Raw genomic sequence first — 23,407 nt, forward strand, 5'->3', positions numbered from 1 at the left:
TAGCCCTCTATGTGCAGCAAACAACACAACATATATACCCTCTCCCTAGTCACTTAATGGCAGTCATCTGTTAACTGTGACAATGACATTTTCACATGGCTCATAAAAAGCTTACAGTACCACAGTGGTCCCAAAGAAATAACAAAACCTGTAAATAAAGCAAGAAACGTGATGTGGCAACACAAACAAACCGGCTACAGCCTGCATCTCTTGTGCAATTATGTGACATTTATATTTGGTACTGACCACAGGCTGTTTTCAATAAGCAGATTTAATTCACAGCACAGTAAGAATTCACTGCCATAAACTCAACAGAACAATGGCACTACAGAAGCTTTGAATTATAAAGGAGAACAAAAACCAAGATACTGTTTCTTCAGTGCTATGAGACCAAAAAACACTAACAAATACCAATTATCTTCCTTGCAGTATCATAACAACACTGAGAAACCTTCAACTCTGCTGCTTCCCAACCACCTTACTATCCTACCTTCATGCCACATCGCAGATAAAGATCGTCTTCATGTACAGGCAGAGTGAGATTGGTGAAAAACATGCATTGCTCACCGTGCTATGTTCATTGTTCTTATCAGGTCAGATGCAGACTTACTGGTGCCCCTTATGATGACTATTTGTTTGCGCTTCTGATAATAAGGTACTGTTGAGTTTCTTAATGAGAAGTCCAGGTCTGCATTTATGGATTTTTAAAGAAAAGATTCCAGGTGAAAAATACCATGGCAGATTTCTCTCCTATGCATTCACAAGCCATCTATTACTGCTGAAGTATCTTTCCCGCTCTATATCTAAATCTAATGTAAGCAGAAAACCATCTCTCCAGAAGTACCTCCTGCATTTGCTTGGCTTCTCCCCTTACAGACAAAGTGGCAAGCAGACGTCCCAAAAAATCAACAAACACAACCGCAAACTATTTGTTCCAGAAAGCTTTCATGCATCCCTTTCCCTGAGTAGCTCTTCCACTGAAAGCCAGAACAATACTGCAGAGAAGCTTTCCCTGTCAGGATGTTTTCAGCTTTCATCTCTCTGCTTTTTCAAGCAGAACGCTGAGGTAGAAACCCTAATTAGCAATCTGAAAGCACCACACAGGCAAGGAATACTTACATTTGCAACTGTATTTGTGATATTTGCGCACTGATCCAGTGACTGGTGATTACAAAGAAGGAAAAGAGCTTTTTAGGCTGCCTTTCAAGCCTCGCAGCAGTGAAAAGAAGGCTGTTATCTGAAAGCTACTCATTTTCTATATGCTGTGCTCTACTTGCTTCTCATGTGCATACAACACAGCTGCCAGATTTAATAACCATGTCAGCCTGCTTTCCCCATAAAGCAGCAGAGAGATGACAGGATGAAGATGAAGTAGCCAGCGCGTTAATCTGTAGTTATGGGTGCACTAAGCCTTGAATGAATGTCACAGTTTTATTGCCCTTGAAGAAAAAAATAAAACAAATCAACACTATTTGTGAAAAAAAAACATGCAAAAGGACTTCAGAAAAGTTAATCCATATTTGCCTCAATGACATTAAAGTACGTTAAAAAAATTTATCCTTTTTTTCTTGGTTAACAAATCCTAGGACTTGAGTTAATTCCTTTTTACTACCTCCTGATCTTTCAGAATACATTTTTCCTAGCAGTGCATGCTCGTACCCCAAAAGAACAAAACCATTAACTGACAAATTAGTTGAGCTTCACCCCTCTCTGATTCCTCTCTGGGAAGAAGTATTTCCATACCTGTCTGTCTTTGCTGACATCTTTCAGGAAAAAAAAAAAAAAGTTAATAAAAAAGGGGGAAAATTCTCATTTACCATTTAAATTCTCCCACGCACAGTGGTTCCTAGAGCACTGGACTTTGGTATGCTGATGTGGTCGGTTCACTGCCAAGGTGGAGCATTGCTGTACCTCCAGCTGCAAAACCATTTCCATGTGAGGGAAGGGTGGCCAGAGTCTACATGACAAGAGAAGGTGCCAGTCATGCAATCAAAAACAAACTAAAAATAAACCCAGAAATGTTCAGCTGAATTTGCAACAGTGTGGGGATGCCGCAGAGATCATATGACATCTGTGTGTGTCTTTTTCTCTCTCATTTATATTCCCTTCACTTCCCTTGGAGGCACCTGTCTCAGCAGGGAGTGGTTTCTGTGGAAACTACGGACAGTCGGTTTTCCCCTCAGAGAAACTGTTACTATGGCAACCTTACATAGCATATATGGCCTAGATTCTTTTTTTAAAATAATCTAACACTGAAATTCTCATTATAAAATTAGAGCTGATCTGTCTGGGGGGCAAGAAATACAGTTCTTTAAAAACTGCATTAGAAATGTAGGATAAAAACCCCCGAATGCTATTATGAATTAAATGAGAGTGTAGGGGGCACTGTCATTGCATCACTCAGAAAGACAAAATAATTTGTAAATTCCAGTAAACAAGGTCTGTTCTTCAGCACTTGTGGGAAGCAAGGAGGAAGAGAAGCATTTACTTGACATCATGGCTCAATGTAGCAATTAATGCTGCATCTTATAGACTGTTTTTTTCTGTATGTTTATTCTTCCAGAAACCTCATTTAATGACACAGGACCTCACTTAATAACGTAAGCCCAAATGCCACTTACATCTACCCCGTTCAAAATGGAAATATCAGCTTCAAAGTCACTTACTCTACATTATGAAATTATGCTACGTTAAAACTCAAGGAAGTGCCTGAAAGGAGCCGTATGAGTCAGTGAGGCATAGCGTGCAGTGGAGCAGAAGCAGAAAAGGCACACTGCTGTTTATATGACCTTCCTCTCAGCTCAGAGGAGACAAAGCTGCCCACAGCCACGGTGGGAAGGGCAGACCTGTCAGATCGTATCGGGCAGATGGGGAGGTTAGAGCCCTGCTAATGGGGCTGGGCAGGGTGAGGGGGCTGGCTTTGCCTTCTAAGTCAGCAGCTGAAGACCTGCCTGAGTTGGGGATAACATGAAATGCTAGTTGTGTCACAGATGTTTTGTGACCCCTGTGAAACGGGTAGGTAGACATCTCCCCTCCCTCCCCTATCTGCAGCTACCCTTGCAGATAACCCTTTTATTGGTAATAGAAATCAAAAGTCAAATGGTTAAGAAGGCAAAGCTACCTGTTTAACTGTACACAAAATCAGTGATTTCAGTTGGGGAAACTTTAGTAAAACCCTACCTCTGAGGTATCTGTGTTGTGACTCAGTGGAACAAGATCTCTCCTGACCTGTCAATCTAGCAACTTTTCGTAGCATGAACTACATTAATATACATGGGGAGTGATTTTTCTTCTCTACTCCTATTCAGAAGATGAACAATAGAGAGCATCCTGCCTACAGAACATTACCCCAAAACTTGTGCAAGGTCCTTCTACACTCCACGGTGCAGAGGGGCTCTCCAGGAACCATTGCTTCGAACCCCGCGGTGTTTATGTTTCTTTCATGTGTAGTGGAGACACTTTTACAAAGGAGACTCATGCTGCCTGAAGGTGAGGTGTTGTTTAGAATGTTGCTTCTCCAAGCAGGTGTTCAAGAACCAAGACTGTGTTTTCACAAAAAACCTGCTGGTGCCACAAATGATGGGACATTCTCTAATACAAAATCTCTCAAAGGGGTTTCCCTGTACTGGGAAAAGTTTGACTTGTAAATTAAAGAAGAAAACTGCTCCATAAATTGCATTGAATACCCAAACTGACCTATACAGGAGATCTACACAGAGCAGTATTTTGTCAGAGGCTGTGCACACACACCTTTTTGTGTGTGAAACTCAAGTGTTATATGAAGATGTGAAAGCACTAAACACTGTATCTCTTTTGTACAGAAAAACAAAGGAGATTTGGTGCATGGTGTTAACTTCATTTGGATTTGAGAAAGTTCAGCACCACCAGGACACACTCTGCATCTTACATGACTGAAAATTTTATGATTTATCAAATAACACATTCCTAGTCAAATATTACACAGGAGTCAGGCCTCCCTCACATCTGACTTTTGAACCCTGGGGCTCTCATGTTCTATCCACAGGACATACCAACAAAATAATCTTTTGCCTTCTATAACTAAAAAAATGGAAATTAGAAAATATTTTCAACAAAACATCTACATCCACTTCTGAATTAATCTTATATACAAAATTACACCATAATTAGACAATGTCTAGTGAAACATGTATTTAGTGGCCCTAGGAAAGAAAACATATTCAAAAGAAAAGCACTAAAATGAAAAGATTCCTTAAGTAGATTAGAAAGAGATAAACTGTCACTTAAACTCACGTAGTGCTGACATTTTTGCTATGTACAACCTTGAACTTCAAAGAGTACACTGCACAAAGACAGCAATAGGGACAAATTGAGAAACTAATATTACAACAAGGTAAAGCAATTAATTGAATAGCTTATTTAAAAAAAAAGAAGCAAACATCTGACAAAGAATGAGAAGGTTCAACTACTTTTCATAGCTGTGCCAGCTCTCCCAACATAGAAAAGCATAGCACAGCAAAAGCCGACACGGTTACATGATTTCTGGACTGAGCTAAGTAACATCTAGCCAGCTCAGTGTGGAAGCAGCATGAACTTGGATCCCTCTCCATCTACCTATGCAAATATTCTGTGTGTATCCAATTCATGGACACTTGTGGCTTCCTCGAGCATAGGACAGGGTGTTTGGGAACCAACCTCAGAAGCGGGCATCTCACTAGTCCCAGTGTACTTCCAGTAAGTTAACCTACAGCACTTACATTTCTTACCTTAAACTCTGCCTTTAGCTACCTGGGTATCCCAAGTTACCCAGGTTTCTGATCAGACTGTAAGGGACCTGGCTGAGATACTGCTGAGAAGGCAGTTAGACTAACGAAAGAAAGATTTGTGTTCACAGCAGGACTCAAGCACACAGAGATACAGCTGTAACCTGTGAACTTGCTGTTAGTTTCCTTCCAGCAGGGAGTCAGCTCACTCCAGGAGTCCAAGCTTCTCTTGACAGCCCAGGATCTGCACTAATGGTTTCTCAGTGAATAGACTCAGAAAAAATGTAATTGAGCTGTTATGACCTGGACATTGTTTGGCCCATGTCACTGAACATGATATCAACCCTACAGCCTACCATACAGCTGAGAAAGGCAGACTTCCAGTGCTTATTTCAGATGGCATTCACCCATTCCAGATGTATTTATTATATGTTTCCCACATCTTTTCCCATGTCATTACATCAAGCATATGAAAAAATATATTAGCAACACAATACTACATATGGCTTTGCTCAGAAATAGAGAGAAGTGTCAATAGAAACCCTTTGTACAATATGACATTACTTACCCAAAAGAAATCTCTAGCTGACATATCACCTCACCTAACTCCATGCTAGGCTTTTACATAGACAAGCTACTTATATTTCCAGGGTATTGACTGCTCATGAGATTTATACTGCTTTTGCTACTGCAATCTCTTTCCTCCCATGGTCCTATTCTAGAGAAAAGGTCCTCCTTTCTATCTGCTTGGATTGACATGCTTTGGATGAGGGAAAAAATCTTAGCAGTAAATACAGAGAGAGACAGATTCACAAAAAGGCACAGGCAGGGATGTCAGTTCCTAACCACAAGGTGCCTTGCAGTCTGCAGATCCCCCTGCCAAGAGTTCTGTGCTTAAGCAATCCACAGGAATGACACCCACAAAAGCCAGCACATTAGCACAGAGCTGCCTAACTTAGCTACTGCAGAATGCTAACATCTTAAACTCTCTCCATGAACTCGGTATCCTCATCTGGGGTGCAGGAAAATGCCCAGCTCCAACTGGGATTCATACATACCCATTCTCTTGAGTCATCCTTTGCCACAAAAGCTGACTGGGGAAGAGATGAGAGGCAATTACAGTACAGTACAATACAGAGATGACAGATTGGGGGTCAAATCTACTAGCTGACAGATGCAAGTTTAACCAACATGCCCTTATTTAATCATATCTTTTTATGTTATTCTAAGGTAGGAAACCTCTTGAACCTGCTGTCCTGATATTACTAAATAATAAAGGGAGTGAAGGAGAGAACAAGGACCACTGTGTAGCCTAGTAGTCAGGCTGTTGTTTAAGGCATTAACCTTGAGAGTCCAATCTCTGCTTCAGTAATTGGCTGTTCATTAGGAGTAGAATCAGGTTTCTGTGTCCCTGATGGCAGGAGCTATTTTGTTGGGGTTCAAGAGATACTTTCTGAGCTCTGTCAGACTGTTTCAGAGGACAGGCACAGAGTGTCTTCTGTGATGGTCCTGACGTGTCTAGGTATGAGGGAGATGCCCAATTTCTCAGACCTTGATACTGTTTAGCATCTCCAGACACCTGGGTTATGTGGCAGGTTTCAAAGACCTACATTTCTGCCTGAAGTGTTTAAGGTGGCCATTAGGTATTTAAGGCCATGTCTACAATGTGGGAGCAGGGCCACTTGAGCTGGCAGTGATCTGCATACTGACTCATAAAACAGAAATGCTGGGGAGTTCAGTGCAGAAACACACAATCTGGCTCTGTGCACGGTCACTAAGAAGCCATAGTGCTGTGCACAAGGCTGCACTCCACTGTGACTTTTCCAGATCGAGGGTTCCTGAACTCTAGTCTACCCCAGAGAGCAGGCGGGCCCTACATCTGGCCTCGGTCCCTGCATGCATCTTGCCTGAGTTCAGCCAAGGATATAGTAATTACGGGGATTAAAACTAATCTGATTTCAAGTAGCCTAGAACACACAGGAAACAGATCAAAGGTAGATTTCTGCCTGGGTTTCTCATAGTTTTCAGTTTCAGTTAACACTCCCAACTGCAGGCCTGCCTATTTCTTTCTTTGTTTTAGAAGCAGCAATCATTGCCAAGGCTCTGTCAGCCAGGCCAGAAAATAGTGACAAATAGTGTAAACTGATCTGGCAGGCTTCATTAAGGGCAGATTAAACACTGACAGTCCCCAAGGTTTTTGTGATATGATTGCATGACATGGCCAATGAACTAGTCACTCCCTAGGGTAAGAAGCAGAGATGATGTTCAACTGCCTGGAGAGTGGAACATAGACTGCTCTGTGAAATTACATGTTATGACAATGTAAGATGCAAAGGACCATCTCTAAACAAGGTGCTTGACTTCAAATAAGCCCTGTGAATAGCTAAATACAAGACTGTCTATTCCTTAGAGGGCTGAGCGATGTAGAAAAAAAAAATCAAGAGACCTGCAAAAGGCCAATGTAGGAACTCAACATTCCATCCCAGTCAGGATGTCTTGACTCTTCTTCCTATGCAAAGTCCATAGCTCTCATCATTTAAGATTGTTTTTCCAACAAATATTTGAGAATGGTCCCCCATTTACTGAGTCAAGTAGTAGTATATCAGAATGACAAGAACTCTCCAAGTTGTCTGTGCTTGTGGCAAGGTTGTCTTGGACCTAAACCAGCCTCCTAGTTCTACTATCTACTTGTAACCTGATGATTTTGCTTGCTCTAGAGGGTGGTGGATCTGTAAGTTTCTAATCACCAAGACTGCACGATAACATATCCCTTTTTAATCCAAAATACTCCAAATGCTTCCAGATTCTCTCTTACATCACCAGACCAAATAAATTGATCCTACCTGAAATGTTGCCACTTAACATTGTGTTACTTGACTCCTTGTGTACCCATTCTATACAAATAAAATGCATATGAAAGCTTTTAAACTGAAACAAAATTTTTAAAAAGCCCCATAACTTCAAAAGAAGAATGTTAGCCAGCAACCTTGATCTGATTTGTAGGTGCAGAATGGATAGAGTAGAAAGAAGCTGCACTGGGTCTATATTACACAACTCCAGCACAGAAGGCTGCATTAAGATAATGACAAACAGAAGAGTAAAATTTGTCATTGATCATTTGAAATTATAGAGTTCTAGCAACGTAGAAGTGAAAGTTGAAAGCCTCATCTGTGCCTCACTACTTTATCCAGAAAGGCAGGAAATTCAGATACATAACATTATAATTGAAAAGTGGGAAACAATTCTGCAAGACTCCATAGAACAAAGGGTTTCTAATTCAGGCACAAAATTGTCCCAGTTTCTGTATTTCCCTGCTAAGGTCTGGATTGTATCTATTGACATAAGTTTGGAAGAGAAAAAAAAGCGCTTTTGAATTTGTCTCATGCACAGCTTCTTAGTGGTCTCATGGTTTTAGAGTCACATGGAAGACCTTTTTTTCAGTGCTGCAGGTTCTGTCTTGAACAGCCATTAGTGATTTCAACCACATGTGGACACGGTTTAATGATGTTATATCTACCAAAAGGCTCTTGAACACAGTACATGCAGTGTCCTGTTTGCAGGGGTCTACCCTGCCTTTATTATTAAATAAAATTGTTTGATTGCAGTTACGACAGGACAGCAGGTAAGAGACAGCAGGTGGAACTGAGGTGTTGGTATACACATGGGAAGATGTATCTGTAAAAGGGAAGTCAAACAGGTTTTTCTGGAAAACAAATGAACAGTTGGTGGCACAGTTTGGTCCTTGCCTTGTCGACCTTTCTTATTCTTCCTGATTTTAGTACCTCAACACCATTACTATAACCAGCATTCACGACTTCTCCATTTAGCCCTTTTAGCCCAGGGAGCTCAAAAAGGAACAAGAAATAATTACCTTTAGCTCTCCTGCTTCATCAAGTCAGTGTGGAGACACTTTGTCGCCTGCTGTGACACCATTTGTGCCCTAGAAGTTCTGAACTGAAATGGATGTCTTCAGACTCCAGGGACATCCAGAGGGAACTTTCCACAAACAGCACTATTACTTGGAACATCTTTATGTTTGTTAAATACAAGGAAACAAGTTAAAACACACAAACCAAAATTACCCACCAGGAGAATTATATTCCAATGTGACTAACACATTCAGCTAGTTAGACCTCTCTATGGCTTTACCTCCAATTTAGAATTAATTGAGTAACTTTCTGGGCGTGTGGGGGTTCCAAGGGGAATGGCAATGATGAAAGCACTTACTCAAAACACTCCTTAGCAATCTTTTCCAGCACTCCAGTCCAAATCATCTATTTGAATGGATTACTTATAATTTAGGAACCACACACTATGCCACGCCTGAAAAAATGAATTCCCAGAGACAACTAGAATGCTGCAGAAATCACTGCGAATTAAGGTGAAGATTGGTGGAAGACAGAGGAAAGAGCTGCAATGACGTATGTTAGCAGTATCTTTTCTCTCCTTCAGATTCTGCAGAAGTCCTTTTCCATGCACAGAGAGTTCCCTGATTTCTAGAAGTGAGAGGTTCTGGCTTGGTGGGAAGGAATCAAAGGTGTAAGTCTGCTCCTACCATCATTTTCCTTAGATAATACAGAGATTTATTTAGACAGATCTCAGATAATCCCCAGTGCCTGGAACTAATCTTTCGACTCTAGGAGTTCCAAACTTCCTCCTGCTCCTGGGCTGAGCCTGAAATCAGGGAACAGAAAACAAACCCTTGGTTTTGCAGCATAATGCTCTCATACCCACCCCAGAAACGGGCCTTTGCCTTGACCTGCACAGCTTTTTTGGCAATATATCTCATTATACCCTTTGATCTGAAGCCAGAGAATTGAAAAATACCACTACTTGTTTTGTCTTCTCCAAATACAGTCCTGCTGCAGTAGATGATATCCATAAGGGAATCCTCGGTAGAAAAATGTGGTAATGTGTGGCTTTCAACCGCACCTTTGTTCCTGAATGCAAGAGAATTTGGACACAGTCCTGTGCTCACTGTTTTCTTTTGGCTATTTCTATGCTGAGACTGAAGGCTCTTCATTGACTCCGTAGGGTGCCTAATTCTGCTGCCTAGGCTTAACCTGGTAGGACTAAGCAGTTTTTACAGGCACTGCAGTACAGAACTGGACTTCTTGAAGTAGATATTGCACATCTAAAAGCAGATCACTTGTATTACAGCATCTCAAGTTATTAGTCTTATTTCTAAGCAGATTCACAGTAGTATCTCAGTGTTTACAGAGGTACTTGCTATATTATTCACAGATCCAAATGTTCCATCACAATCTTTGCACACACTGCATGCAGCCATGTTCCTACCTTCTCAGCTCAGATGTATTATCATATGCATCTAAATATTTCTGTGCTAGGAATATTAGATCCTAAATGTTTATACTTTGCTGAAGAACATGTGTCCCTTGTGTAAAATAAGTTTTCCAGGTTCTGCTACAATCAGCAGTATGCCCAAGCAAACAACTGCTCTAACAGGAATCATTACAGACAAAATGGGATTGAAATCCCATTGTTGACTAGTGAAAAAAGCAGATAAATAGTTCCTTTTCTTTAGCATCAGCATCTTTGTATTCATAGAAAATAAAATGGGATGGGAGAGCCCACATTTCTCAAGGAACAGCCTGTCTTAAATCTCTGGGCAGTTAGTGTGTGGTGACTTCCCTCCTTTTTAAATTAAGAAAACTCTAGTACTCTTTTCCACAGAAGCACCATTTTCTTGCCATCAATTACTTGCACCTCACTATAAAATACTTCAAGATCAATATTATACTAATCAATAGTTAGGCCTAATTAAACTTGCTGCTTTAACTACATCAATTGTTGCTTCTAGAGACTTTATTGAAAACATCAGAGATGGTGAGAAGAATATTTTCATTTCATGCTTTCATTAAGCCCTTCACTACAGATGTCCATCCTGGCATCAGCTGGCTCAATAGCTGCACTAGAGCCAATTAAACCTGGCCATCACGGCCACATTCAGAATTACCAGGAAAGATCACGGTCATAACTGCTGCCTGACAAACAACTGGTTGTTGTGATCTCATCTATGGATTCTTACCCTTCTTTTGTTGCTGCATCCCTTCCTATAAATGCAAACAATGGATGCATAGCTATTGCTCAGTGTTGCTGGGTGCTTGGAATAGAAATTGTACTACCATCTTTTGACTGTAAGGAGAACTACACCTTTAGGGAATCTCCCTTCTGTATTAAGTCACTGTAGGAAATAATCTTTTTTAATTCAGTGAATGAAACATAAAAATCCATTTAAATATGGAGACACAAGATGAACAGCATAGTCTATGAGCTGAGTCCTTTACAAAAAGCAATCTGGTTTGAACATATCCATAAGAAGGCCCATAATTTTGGGCAATCACATTATACCCAAGGAAAAAACATCAGCAGTCTTAGATGTGTCAGCCACAGTTTATCTACATCTATTTCACATGTAAACTGTTTGGAAACAGCTCCACTATTACAGCTCCATGTTTCCTCTGGCACTTCCAGTCCGTATGACTACAAGAGTGCTCAGCTCTTGGGCAGATCAGTACGGATTGGAGTTGGTATTAATCACAGACTCTTTGATTTTCAATGAGTAGTTTATATCTAGATCAATTCAGAAGTGGTGGACAGTATCACTTTCTGAAATGTACAGTGATCTACACAAAATTATTTCAGTTCCTAGGGAGGTGGTGTCATACAGAATTGCAGTTAACTGTCCTTACTGGAAGTCTTAAGCACCAAGGATTCTTCCACGTCTATAACTAGACAAAGTTCTTCTGAAACAAGTCAGAAACACACTGGAGAAACTCATAACAGAGATCTTCAAAGGTTGGTTATACACTGTGCTCATACACAAAATTGTGATATTTTGAAACCATGCTAAAACACAATACTGATATTTTCATGCAATTGCAGATGCATCTCGTGTATTCATAAAAGGCGGATTCCAAAGCACAGCAAATAGGCAAATATATTTAAAACCCAAAGTAACATGTAAAAATGTACACTGTCCATTTGACATTAAGAACAGTTTGAGGAGTGGAGTGTTTAATAACATTCCTCTGCATACCAACAAAGGTTCTGCTGGATATCTGACAACAGAAACACTGGTTTAATACCCTATGATCTTGCAGCAGCATTTTTGCCAATCCCTGAGAAGAAACCACTGGCATTTTGAGTGTTCATTATGGCGTGTGTGGTTTAGTAGTGCTTTACCACTTTATAAATTCAGGGCAAAATCTTGGTTTCAGTGAAGTCAATGGGATATTTGCTACAGGCCTCAGTGGAGTTGGGCTTTCATCCACAATATTTAAGAAGTGGGTCTATGGTCTGAAGAAAAGCAAAGGAGAAAGTAAAGAAGTTTTTTTTCCATTGCAAATGAAAAAAGTTACAATAAACACTAGTGGGTAAAATCTGATTTTTTCATAAGACTCTTTTACCTATCAATTATGCTGCGATGTACACAGTTTTTAAGCAGCTCTCAATTAATTTATCTATGTACATATGGAAAGAAGTTGGAAAATAGTACACATATATACAGAGGCTAAAGTCAAGATAGATGTTATTTTTCATTATCTTCTCTCATTAGCATAGTTCCACTAATGTTCAGTCCCTCTGGTGTAGCTTAAATTACATATGGTAATAATGAACCAAGTAGAGCTACTAATTCAAAGAAATCTTTTTGTTCTCACATGTAATGTTATTAAGTGGAGCTATTACAAAGTAGTGGTCAAGGGTCTTCACAGTCACATTTCATTGTGACCTCTGATCTACATCCTCTCTGTAATAGACCATCATATACCACAAGTACTACAATAGCTGACTCCTTCACACTGGAAAACCAATGCACAGACTTAACTTTTATACCTGCTGGATGAAGGGAATGCTTTACTGATGAATAGTTCAACAAAATCACATTTCATCCAAAAAAACTTGTATATTCCCTACTTCTCAGCAGCAATAAAAGCAATCCTCCCCTGCCCCTTGACTCCCTTAAATTATGTAGTATCTACTTTTATCCTGGGTATGTTTAAATAGAGCAAGAAAAACAATTTTTCTGTCACTGGTAAAAATGTTTCTGTAGTTGTACACAGCACCTAAAAAGTTGACTGCAATAGTAAATCGTTTCCATCCCTATTTGTCTGCTGGTTCAGAAAATAACCCTTGATCTCAAATCCAGTCTCACCGAAGATGCCAGTTATTGGCCTCAGGAATTGGTAATGCACCTAACTTCTGATCTCTTTTGCATGCTTGGACCCCATATTAGTGTTGGTTTACAAGGATATGGCTTTGTGAAGAGCTACATACTGAGGTGTGAGCATCATCAATCAGCTGAAAGCACCTTTACCTCACAATGAGCTAATGATTTGTTTGTAGTCTAGTGAAGCAACCAGTCTGTATGCCATCTGGAAAGGAGATGATTCTGTCTAGTCAACATCTGAAATTCACCAGCATTTGTACAGTAAGGTGAACTGTCACTTCTCCTGTATGTGAATATTCAAACTGACCTCTAAGAAAGTGATGAATTACAGGAAAACATGAAGACAAAGAGAGCGGAATGCTTGAATTTGAACAGAATTCCAAGAAAAGTCTGGCCAGTTATCACATACAAGTAACCCCTAAACAGAGGGTTTTTTCAGTGACATTTAAATCCAAAGCAGTGGGTTTTGTCCAAGAACTGGATCCCAGCCATAAAGTATTCTGACTGCTTGTGAGCTGAAGATGAGCTAAAATACAGGTAGATAGAAAGATCTGCTTTTATTTCTTTTGGCTTGCCTCCGCACCTATTAACTTTGCTGTCTATATTTGGCTTATGTAAATAAATTATCCCTCCACTTTTATCTTAGGGGGGATTCTAGATTAGCTGGCAATAAATAAAACATTCTACTTTGATGGGTGTGGATGATCATTAAGACATGGGTATTGGACCCATTTTCAAGGTGCCAGTATCCCACCACAAGTAATCATACAGAATAAAGAAAAAGTGAGGAGGACCTCCTTTTTCTAAGCTGTTCTGCCTGGCTGGGAAGCTGGCAGAGTAGTGTCACTGTAGAGAAAATACCATCCCCAGTGATTAACATCAGCTGGAGATATCCCAGCATGTGAGACCTATGGGGAGAATGCCAGGACCTTGGTTATCACCCAGACCTCTTCAATGATTCACGTCATGGTAGTCCATCTGGGCCAGGCAGCACTGAGCAAGAACCTCATACATACACATATATTCCTAAACTGCATCAGAAAGGTTTTGAACATCCCCTGGTACTGAATGTTCCTGTTCCTCACCCAGCAATGACAAGAGATAATTCTCCCTCTGAAAAAGTAGTCACCAACTACAAGTCCAATGTATGACAAGACTGCAATGCAGGCAGCAATTTCCCATGTTTCCCCTCTTTGGGGGCCATTATTAGCTTGCTTCTCATCACTGGTCTTTCCTAAGATTATCAATACAATACAAACACCCAGACAAATGGAAAAACAAAGGTTTGAAAGGTTATGTATTATGGGGTTCATGAGTTGTGGTTATGTATGTACTCTGTATCATGTTTGATTAGAGAAGTCTTTTCTAACAATTTTGGACCTTCCATTTACAGTACCCAACAGAAATATTTGTGGTGACATTCCAAATGTTTAGAATGTGTATTCCTTCCTATTTCACTAGGAACTCTGAATTAGACCCTACTGAAAAGACCAATCCAAACAAAATAAAAACCATTTGCATAGAAAATGGATCCACAAAATGGCAGTGTTCACTGCATGGGTAATGCAATATTTCATGACTTTTCATTTTCACAGGAACAGTTTCCACGTGCTCAACTACCAGCTACAAGTGAATTCTGAGATTTCTCTGCATGCCACAATATAAAACTGATCATCTACATTTGATCTTAAATGCCCAGTAGGTCTGTGTTCTGATATGCCTTTGTCACTCACCCCATTTTTCTTCAAAAACTCAGGCTTCTGTTTGAAATGTCCCCACTTTATGCATATGTTTTCAAGCTTTTATTCTATATCAAAAATACCTGGAAAACAAGATGACAGACAGAACAAGAAAAAAAAGCTACAGAGTTATTTTTAAAAGTCAGGGTTGGCAGCATAGTCTGGAAAATGCCAAGGTTTGTGGAATAAATTCCATTTGGCAAGTTTAGAGATAAAAGAATCCAGCTGCTTTCAAACACCAAATGCACCACTAAGAAGTCTCTAAAACTGCAGAAACATCTTAAATCAACAAAACATATCATCCTCCCATACAAAACAAGAACAACAGCAACAAAAGAACCACAAAACATTCCTATTAGATAGACTTCAATGCTAGCTGAAGTATGTCTGTTCCAGGCAGTTTGTCAAAGAATACACTTATATACAACAAAAGGCATAGGGTTGAGGGATTTTATGATGCTTCAGGCTATTGGAAAGCGAGGCAAAGAGATGAAAGCAGTCATGCTGCTCAGGGACCTAGGATAAGGAACCAGGCTGAGCCATACAATGATTGGAATCCTTTGCAAAAGAGTTTCTATCCACTTGATTAGAGTCTTTCAATGACTGTATCACTGAACAGGAGATATTGGTTTAGGGCTTGATCCAATGTTCACTGAAGTCAGTCGTGACTTTCTATTACCTTTAAAGGTGTCTGGATCAGATGCTAAAAGAATAAACCCCATCTATTTATGTATTCTTTCTTCCAAGTTTATGTACAACCTGTTCAACTCCTTCATGACATGTAGGGCATGTAAAACACACTTCTAGCAAAACTGGAACTTGGAAGTACCTAAGACAGGGACTAGCTCCTTCATTGTAATAGGAGAAAATACTCATAGAGGAATCTGCAGAAATGGCAAGAATATCACCCTTTTAATTCTAAAGAGAATCTGTGTTTTCAGGCTGTTGTTTGTTGTCATTGTTCCTTCAACAGAATATCCACTGCCACAGGTTCCTAGATCTGCTTGTCACAGCCACAGCCCCTTGGCAGAAATTAATACCCTGCACAATCCAACAACTCAGGTGACTGCACTGCAAAACAGACTTGCAAAATGGGTTGGCCCTATTGAAATGTGAATATATTTTATTTAAGTTTTAAATGGACCGGTTCACAGATCTATGTTTGAAGTCAGTCACACTAGCACAAGTGAGGGTAAGGTAGTTCCCAGTAAACAAAGACAAATGAGCCACTGGAAGCTACTGACAGAATACTATCCTGGGACAACAACCTGGATGTCCAAAAAGCCAGCAGCAAAGACTCCTTATGGAAAGAGTCCTCTTTGTAGGTAACTAACACTCAAAGGTAACAATTTCATTAACTAAATAAACATTCTATTGAAAGTTCCTTTCATCTCTCCTTATATCCTGATGATACTAGAGTATCAGTTATGAAGAGCTTTGAAACTCACATTTCAAGCTGGTAATTTCCAGCTGGTCTTTAAAAAGACAAACATTAAATCTAAGCAAAAGCAGCTCAGTGACTCTGCAGTATGAAAAATAAACATAAACTTTTCCATTTCTACCACACACACAAAGAATGTAGAAAAGACTTCTGCTGAAATGGCTGGAGATAGAAGGCACAAATTTGGCAGGCATGACGACTAAGAAGAAATGCCTTCACATTTTCCAATTAAAATGGGATTTGCTTTGACTGATCTGCTGCAAATCAGTCTTTTTGTCCTTTATCAAGTGTTTTCCCTCAGCTTGAAAGGAAGCAGCTAAGGAACATCATGCTGTGCTTGTGTACAATTAACTTAGGCAAGCAATGAAACATTCAGAGAAGAAAGAGAACAGCCCTGTCTGTGATATGTAGATTTTTATACTGTGCTTACACAGTGCTGAACATCCAGTATGGTAAAAGCACTGTAGCTCCCAAGATCTGTGTATTTATTATATCCTACTTACATCACCTCCACAGCCTCTGTAAAATACCTGAATAAATTACAAAAGCCACAACATCAGAGAAAGGTGTTTTCTATTCAGTAATCAATATAGGCACTAGGTCTTCAATCCACAAAGGGATGACTACATGTTCCCATGGATCAAGCTGTTTATAATTAGGGTGAGAACCACCTCACTACAGAGGGTCTGTGTAATTTCTTACACATTGCCTCAACCCTATGATTTCAGATGTCTGAAGAGCTACAAAGTGGTCTATTAGAGATTTCACCTTATACCTCCTCCTGCACATGACATGTCTTTTTCCAATACTATACTTGGCCTTTAATTTGCCAGCCACTGCTTTGTTAATGAAAAAAAAAGTCTTGCTTTTATCACTTTGTCATATCCCATTGCTGAAACAACATTACACTGATTCAGCATCAAACTGACATGAAGCACCTCGTTGTAACCATACTGATGTAGCTTTAATGTTTTTCCCCATAGATTTCTTTAGGTAATAATAAACTTTACTTTTGACGCTCCAGTCTTTGTAATGCTCAACATTTGTATGCAAATGGACAAGTTGGACAGCAGCAGAAAATGAGACTTTGCATTTTTTAATGTCGCTTGGACTGAATCTTCTCAGTATGTCTATATAACGTTGACTAAAAAGAGGCATTATCTGTGTACCAGATACATCCCCTACAGGCAGACTATTTTGTACACTTCCAGGAATTTAGGTTCTTTGAGATTTTAAGTGCCAGTGTTGCAGCTGGCTGAATACTATTTGCCAGCTGACACTAATTTTGATCTTCTCTAATTCACAATCATTCACAAATATTTCTCACTGTTGAGGAACACATTTTGTCCCTGTATGCTTTTGCCAAACAGTTTGGTGGCCCATTTTACAGATGCTGGTTGCTCATGAACACACCAACTATTGACTATTTGAGTTATGTGGATGCTTTTCATCCATTGCCTTTTTTGCTGAGTGGGTGGCTGAAACTTTCATAGAAAATAATCAATAGCAAACAACAGAGAACGGATTTCCATAACTAATCTTCTGGGATTTGCAAACATCTCCATGACCATTCCACCATTGTTCAAATATTAAAGACTGGCAAATAGCAGAGCCACCACTGTCTTCAAGAATGTTGAATTAAAATTATTTCATTATTATCCTTATATTTACAAGAGTTCCCTTTTACACTATCTTGCCAGCCTTAACCACTATTTTCCATAGCAACAGTGGCTAAAAAGATGGCAGCAGATCCATGCTAATGGCCTGCAGGAAAAATATTGAGAAACAGGCTTTTCTTCCACCTTCAGCTAATGTGCAATATGGAGGCTGCACCCATTTTCCTTTCAGATGGGGGGATCATAATCTATGTCTTGAGGTATCTCCAGTTTGGCCTACTGCAAATGTCCAGATTCCTGCTGCTTGCCTTCCAACCAAGCTATGAGACCACATTAGCTTCAGTGCTGTGGAGCTCCTGCTGGCCTCCCATCTAGTGAAACTACACACATTTTAAGCTCTTGTTCCTAGCCTAAAAGGAACCTTTAATTATTAGGACCTGGCTACATGGAAACCATTTAAATTTTTTTTGCAGCACATAACAACAGGCCTTGAAGATACTGCAACTACCTGAAGCTTATCAGGAAAAACTGTCAGGAACTCCGGGTTGAGCATTTTTAGCTGGCATACTTGAGCTGTGGACCATAATATCAGGAGGGATTCACATGAGTTTAAATACACAAAGAAAGATGGTTATGACCTATCCCTCCTCACATTGCAAGCTTTTCTGTAGCGAGGGGTACAGAACGCACAATAATCTCAGAATGACATGGAAACTCTAAAAACACACCGGAATAAATATCAAGAGCTAAGCACAATGATGGGTAACATGCTCTCAAAAAGGAGGCTGCAAGACAGGACTTGAACAGAGTGAATCAGGTATCTGGCACAGCTGATGTAGCTCAATCTAAGGGTCTCTAGACCTCAAATGTGTTGAGGTTGAACCTGATTTATCAGAACTAGAGAGAAATGATGGCACAGGATGGTCAGGGGTACAAATCCTAATTTACGTCAACATAAAACAGAGCTTGCTACTGTTACTCCAGCTCAAGAGCTAGGGCTCTGTGCTCCCAGCCCAGTCAGATGATATGTATAAAAATAAAAAGGCATGTGAGTAGTCCCCTTACTTACAATGTCTATGACATTCACAGCAGGATGAGTGCCTGCCTACAGCAAAGCTTTGGGTAAGGTCACTGATCACAGGCCTCCATGAGAGTGTGTGTTAAAGTTGCTTTTAGTAGTAGGAGTCTCACAGTATGAACATTTGCTACTATCAGGCTCAAGACAAAGCACCTATTCAGAGACTTTCATTCACCCATTCTAAAAGGATTTAAAAGGGTGGCTGATAAGAACTGGCTGCGCTTCACTACTGAAGGCAACTGAGGCACTACAGAAATAAGAGTTTATTTTTTTTTTTTTTTTGGTCCAAAATGGCTGCTTCTTTAAGTGCCCTAATGTTTTTGTTCTAGGGTTAAGCTATTGAAAAAACTGAGTATTAGAGGTGGTGGTGCTCTCCTGAACAATCCTGTCATCACAGCGGGCATTTAGCATTTCTGAAAATGTTACCAGAACCTGAAGATTAACACTTCAAGCTAAATAACCAGATCTGAAGAAAACTTCTGAATACATACTCCTATGTCTCTAAGGCCATGGTCACACAGGAATTCTGTGGTAGAGTCAAACTCCATCACGCTCAAAGATGTTTCTCCTTCGGAGCAAGTGTAAATATGAGTAAATGAAACAAGCTATACCACATGGCTTGTTTGTTCAACAAAAGTAGAAGAATAACTTGTATGTGGAAAACTTCTCAATAGAAAGGCATATGTTGGCAAGACACTACATTAAAGAGCTATTGTGTAGAAATACAAGAATAATACACAAGGGGATTATTATGAGGACAGTACTCCAGAGTCTCATGAAATGTGGTTTGTTAGAAATAGAAACAAATAACACTTTCTCTAACTTGGTTGAACTTGCAGCAATGACCCTTAAAACTAGTAATAAACTTTTCCAAAGACCTGAAACAAATAAAAGTTGTACTCTTCTTATACTCTCTTTGTAACTTTTCAGGAATATTTTAGGCCTAGAAAATGTACCAATTTCGACTAATGGGTTTCATTTTGCCTGCACTCTGCATCACCCTGTATATATATTCTTTCAATCATCTAATAACTTTTGTTTTGCTCTCTGATCCTTTTGTTTTCTTTTCTTTATATGGGCTTCAAAAATAAAAATGTATAAACAATGTAAGAGGACAAAGGGTGATGGTTTTCTACTTTCAAGAACAGGGATAAATATTCTGAGTGGGGATACAAGAATTAACACATACCAAGAAGATAAAGAACTCAGAATAACAGCTGAAGTTCTCCACTGGCACTGACAGGTAAGCTGCTTTGAATAAATCAGATGCATTACAGCATTTGGGATAAGATACTCTAAGAAAAAGTTACTTAAAAAAGGTAAAACAAATACCACTTACTATATTCATGAAGGACTAGACTGGAGCTTTACCCCTTTTATTTGAAACAATGTTAAGTTATATTCCAAGTCTTGTTCTGAACAGATATATTTAGAATCAATTATGCTAAGAGGTTTGAGCTACCTGAAGATTAATCTTTTGGTCTCAACGCAAACTTAGCTGAATAAAGCAACTCCTCTACTGCAAGAAATGTCATTCTTCAGCTAAAGACAGAGGAAACCATTTCCAAAACCATGCTTTTTATGACCTTCTCTGTACTGCAAAATAAGATGATCATCTGACTGTATTCCTGCTCCCACCAGCAAAAATGAGACTGCCTAGATTATGTTTTCCATTTAAAGCAAATGAAGGCTTTCAGGAGCTCAGGTTTCCTCCCCCCAGTCAGCCCTGCCAAAATGGGGTGTTTTCTTTTGGCACATAGTTTCCTGGCAGTAACCAGGACTAGTGAGACACAAAGCTGTGTCAGCAGGTGGAAAAGCAGAAGCAACTACACAGAACATTAACCGTGTTCATAAGTGCATTTTCATAATTGTTGACATCATTCTTGCATCTGCGAAGTTCAACCCTGACACGACTGCACTACAGTCCTGCACCCGACTGCCACTGACGTACACATGAAAAACCAATAATGACAACAGCATAGGTTTCAGCTCTCAAACATTACTCAGACACATGCAGGCGACACTGAGGCTTGTGCTGCTTCAACCATAGTGCGACAGTAACTACATTCAGCCTGCCTTAAGCCATCTGGGGCATCTCTCCTCTGTGTCATGCATCAGGCATACCCATATCAAGGAAGTTAGACCTGCTAAAAATTAAAGTCCTTAGGTGGCAAGCTCTTTGGGTCATCCACCATACCATCCAGTAGTGGTAATGAAAATGCAAGACCTCTTGTAGAAAAGGCTATTAAAAATTACAGTACTTTAAACTTCTCCGTGATTTTTCTACCTAGGAAAAGAAAATGTAAGTATTTTAGCATAATACCTGATCAACAAACTTTCAATAGAATAAGACTTAAAATTAACTCTAAATATGTGTAGTTTTTACTCTGAAAACCTACTTTTTCCTTCTTCCAGAGAGCTTAATTTCCCCTTGTATCGGGTCTGGCTGAGCCAGAATTGGTTTTCCCCTGTAGCAGCCCTCATGGTGCTGTGTTTTATGTTGGGAGCTGGCAGGGTGTTGATAGCACACTGGTGTTGTGGCTACTGCTGAGTAGTGCTTACACAACACCAAGGCTCTTTCTGACATTTCCCCCGCCCAGTGGGACGGGGTGGGCAAGATCTTGGGAGGGGACACAACCAGGACAGCTGACCCGAACTGACCAAAGGGATATTCCATACCATATGATGTCTGCTCAGTATAAAGCTGGGAGAAAGGAGGAAGGGGGTGGGGTCACCCTTGGTCCTCCGAGGCAACCACTACGCGTATTGGAGCCCTGCTTCCTGAGAAGGCCCGACATCGCCTGTTAATGGGAAGTAGAGAATAAATCTGTTTTGTTTTTTTTTGCTTCCGCGCGCGGACCTTTGCTTCGCTTTGCTTATATTAAAACTGCTGTTGTTTTACCCACAAGGGTTGTTTTGTTTTCCTATCTTATTTTCTTTCCCTTCTTTGCCCTATTGAGAAAAAAAGGGGAAAGGGGGGGAAGTGATAAAGCGACTTGGTGGGTACCTGGCATTTAGCCAAGGTCAAACCACCACAGTCTATTTTGGCGCCCAACGCAGGGTGGGACAACGGCAGTTTTATATTAATTGTGCTATAGCTATAGCAGTTAGTAAGTGACAAGCTCTTGTGCTGGTCACGGGTTTGTTTATTGCTCTGCTTATCTTTATTTTGCTAAGCTCGGGAACATGCTGGAAGAAATTGGGAACATCATGAGTGGTTTTATTCTGCAGGCTCCCGAAGTACTTATTAATCCTTATGTTAGCTCTTTGATACTGTTCATTAATGCTGTTCGCCTATTGTGGGCTGTGTGGAGCTCGTTAGGTTTTTGGTGTAAGAGAAAGCAAATTTTGGGTGAGAGAATACCAAAATGTGCCCTGAGGCGGCCTGTCCCTGGGTGGCAGGGGGAGTGGAAGGATTTGGGCAGATTCCTAGGACGGTTATCACCTCCTGTAGCCTGGGATCTTACCCCTGAACAGGCAAGCAACCCCGCAAAATTGACACAACACCTGATAGAAGGGTGCCTTGTCTATCCCGATGAAAATCAGCAACTCCTAGCACTGTACTGGGGCCTGGCCTATGCTTATCGAGCTGCAGTTCAGTGCTCTCAAAGGACTGTGGTGGAAACGGGAACTCAAACAAAAACAATAACAGTAGAGATTGCCCCGGTAGTAAAAAAGAAACAGTGGACAAGGAGAACAACAGGTCCATACCCTCGATTAATAAGGGACGAGAAAGAGGAGGAAGAAGCGGGTCCTTCAGCAAAGGGGTCAGAAGAGGGAATAACAGAACTCAAACAGGAGGCAGAAACTACCCGGTCCCTGACATCATCAGAACTGCGAGATCTGCGGAAAGACTATAGCCGCCAGCCAGGTGAGCGGATTGCTGCCTGGCTGCTTCGATGCTGGGATAATGGGGCTGATGCTCAGCAGCTGGAAGGTAAGGAAGCCCAACAGCTGGGTTCCCTTGCTAGAGATCGAGGAATTGAAAGGGGAATTGGAAAAGAAACAGGAATTTGCAGTCTGTGGAGACGGCTCCTTTCAAGTGTTAAAGCAAGATATCCTTTCAAGGAAGATCTTACGGACAACTCCCCAGGGAAGTGGGCTACTGCGGATGAAGGTGTCCAGTACCTGAGAGAACTAGCAGTGCTGGAAGTCATCTATAGTGATCCAGATAATGATGAAGCCCCTAAAAATCCAGAGGATGTCCTGTGCACACGGGCCATGTGGAGGAAGGTGATTAAAGGTGCACCATCCTCATATTCTGCAGGCTTGGCTGCGATGTACTATCCAGAAATGGATATGGGAGAAGGACTAAGATGTACGCCAACTGTGGAGGCAGTCTCTTCCTGGCTTCAGAACTTTGAAGAGAGTCTTGGTACCTCCTCATCTCTACGGGCGAGTGCCTTAGATGTCAGGAGCACCCCAAGAAATCGGTTCTCTTCCACCCCAGTCAGAGGGAAAGGGAAACCTAGGCGCATGACACGTGGCGAACTTTGGTTCTTCCTGCGTGACCAGGGGGAGGACATGAGGAAGTGGGATGGTCAACCCACCTTCAAATTGGAAGCTCGTGTACATGAATTGCGAGGAAAGACACCTGCCA

General features: G+C 40.6%; 1 protein-coding gene across 4 annotated transcripts in view; it reads right to left on the minus strand.

Moving 5' to 3' along the window:
- TRIM2 (tripartite motif containing 2) overlaps positions 1 to 23,407 on the minus strand; it is a 122,577-nt gene that overhangs the window by 90,690 nt on the left and 8,480 nt on the right. Inside the window, exon 1 of one of the 4 annotated variants that reach the window (XM_074866647.1) lies at positions 1,818 to 1,888. The exons of 1 other annotated variant lie outside the window; for it this stretch is intronic. The gene's annotated coding sequence lies outside the window, so the exon portion shown is untranslated. Of the gene's footprint in view, positions 1 to 567; positions 863 to 1,119; positions 1,389 to 1,817; positions 1,889 to 23,407 lie in introns of those variants that run through there. 2 more of the 4 variants (XM_074866643.1, XM_074866646.1) reach the window with 2 other exon arrangements.

The sequence above is a fragment of the Strix uralensis genome, chromosome 4 (genome assembly GCF_047716275.1).
Source record: "Strix uralensis isolate ZFMK-TIS-50842 chromosome 4, bStrUra1, whole genome shotgun sequence".
Taxonomy (NCBI): Eukaryota; Metazoa; Chordata; class Aves; order Strigiformes; family Strigidae; genus Strix; species Strix uralensis.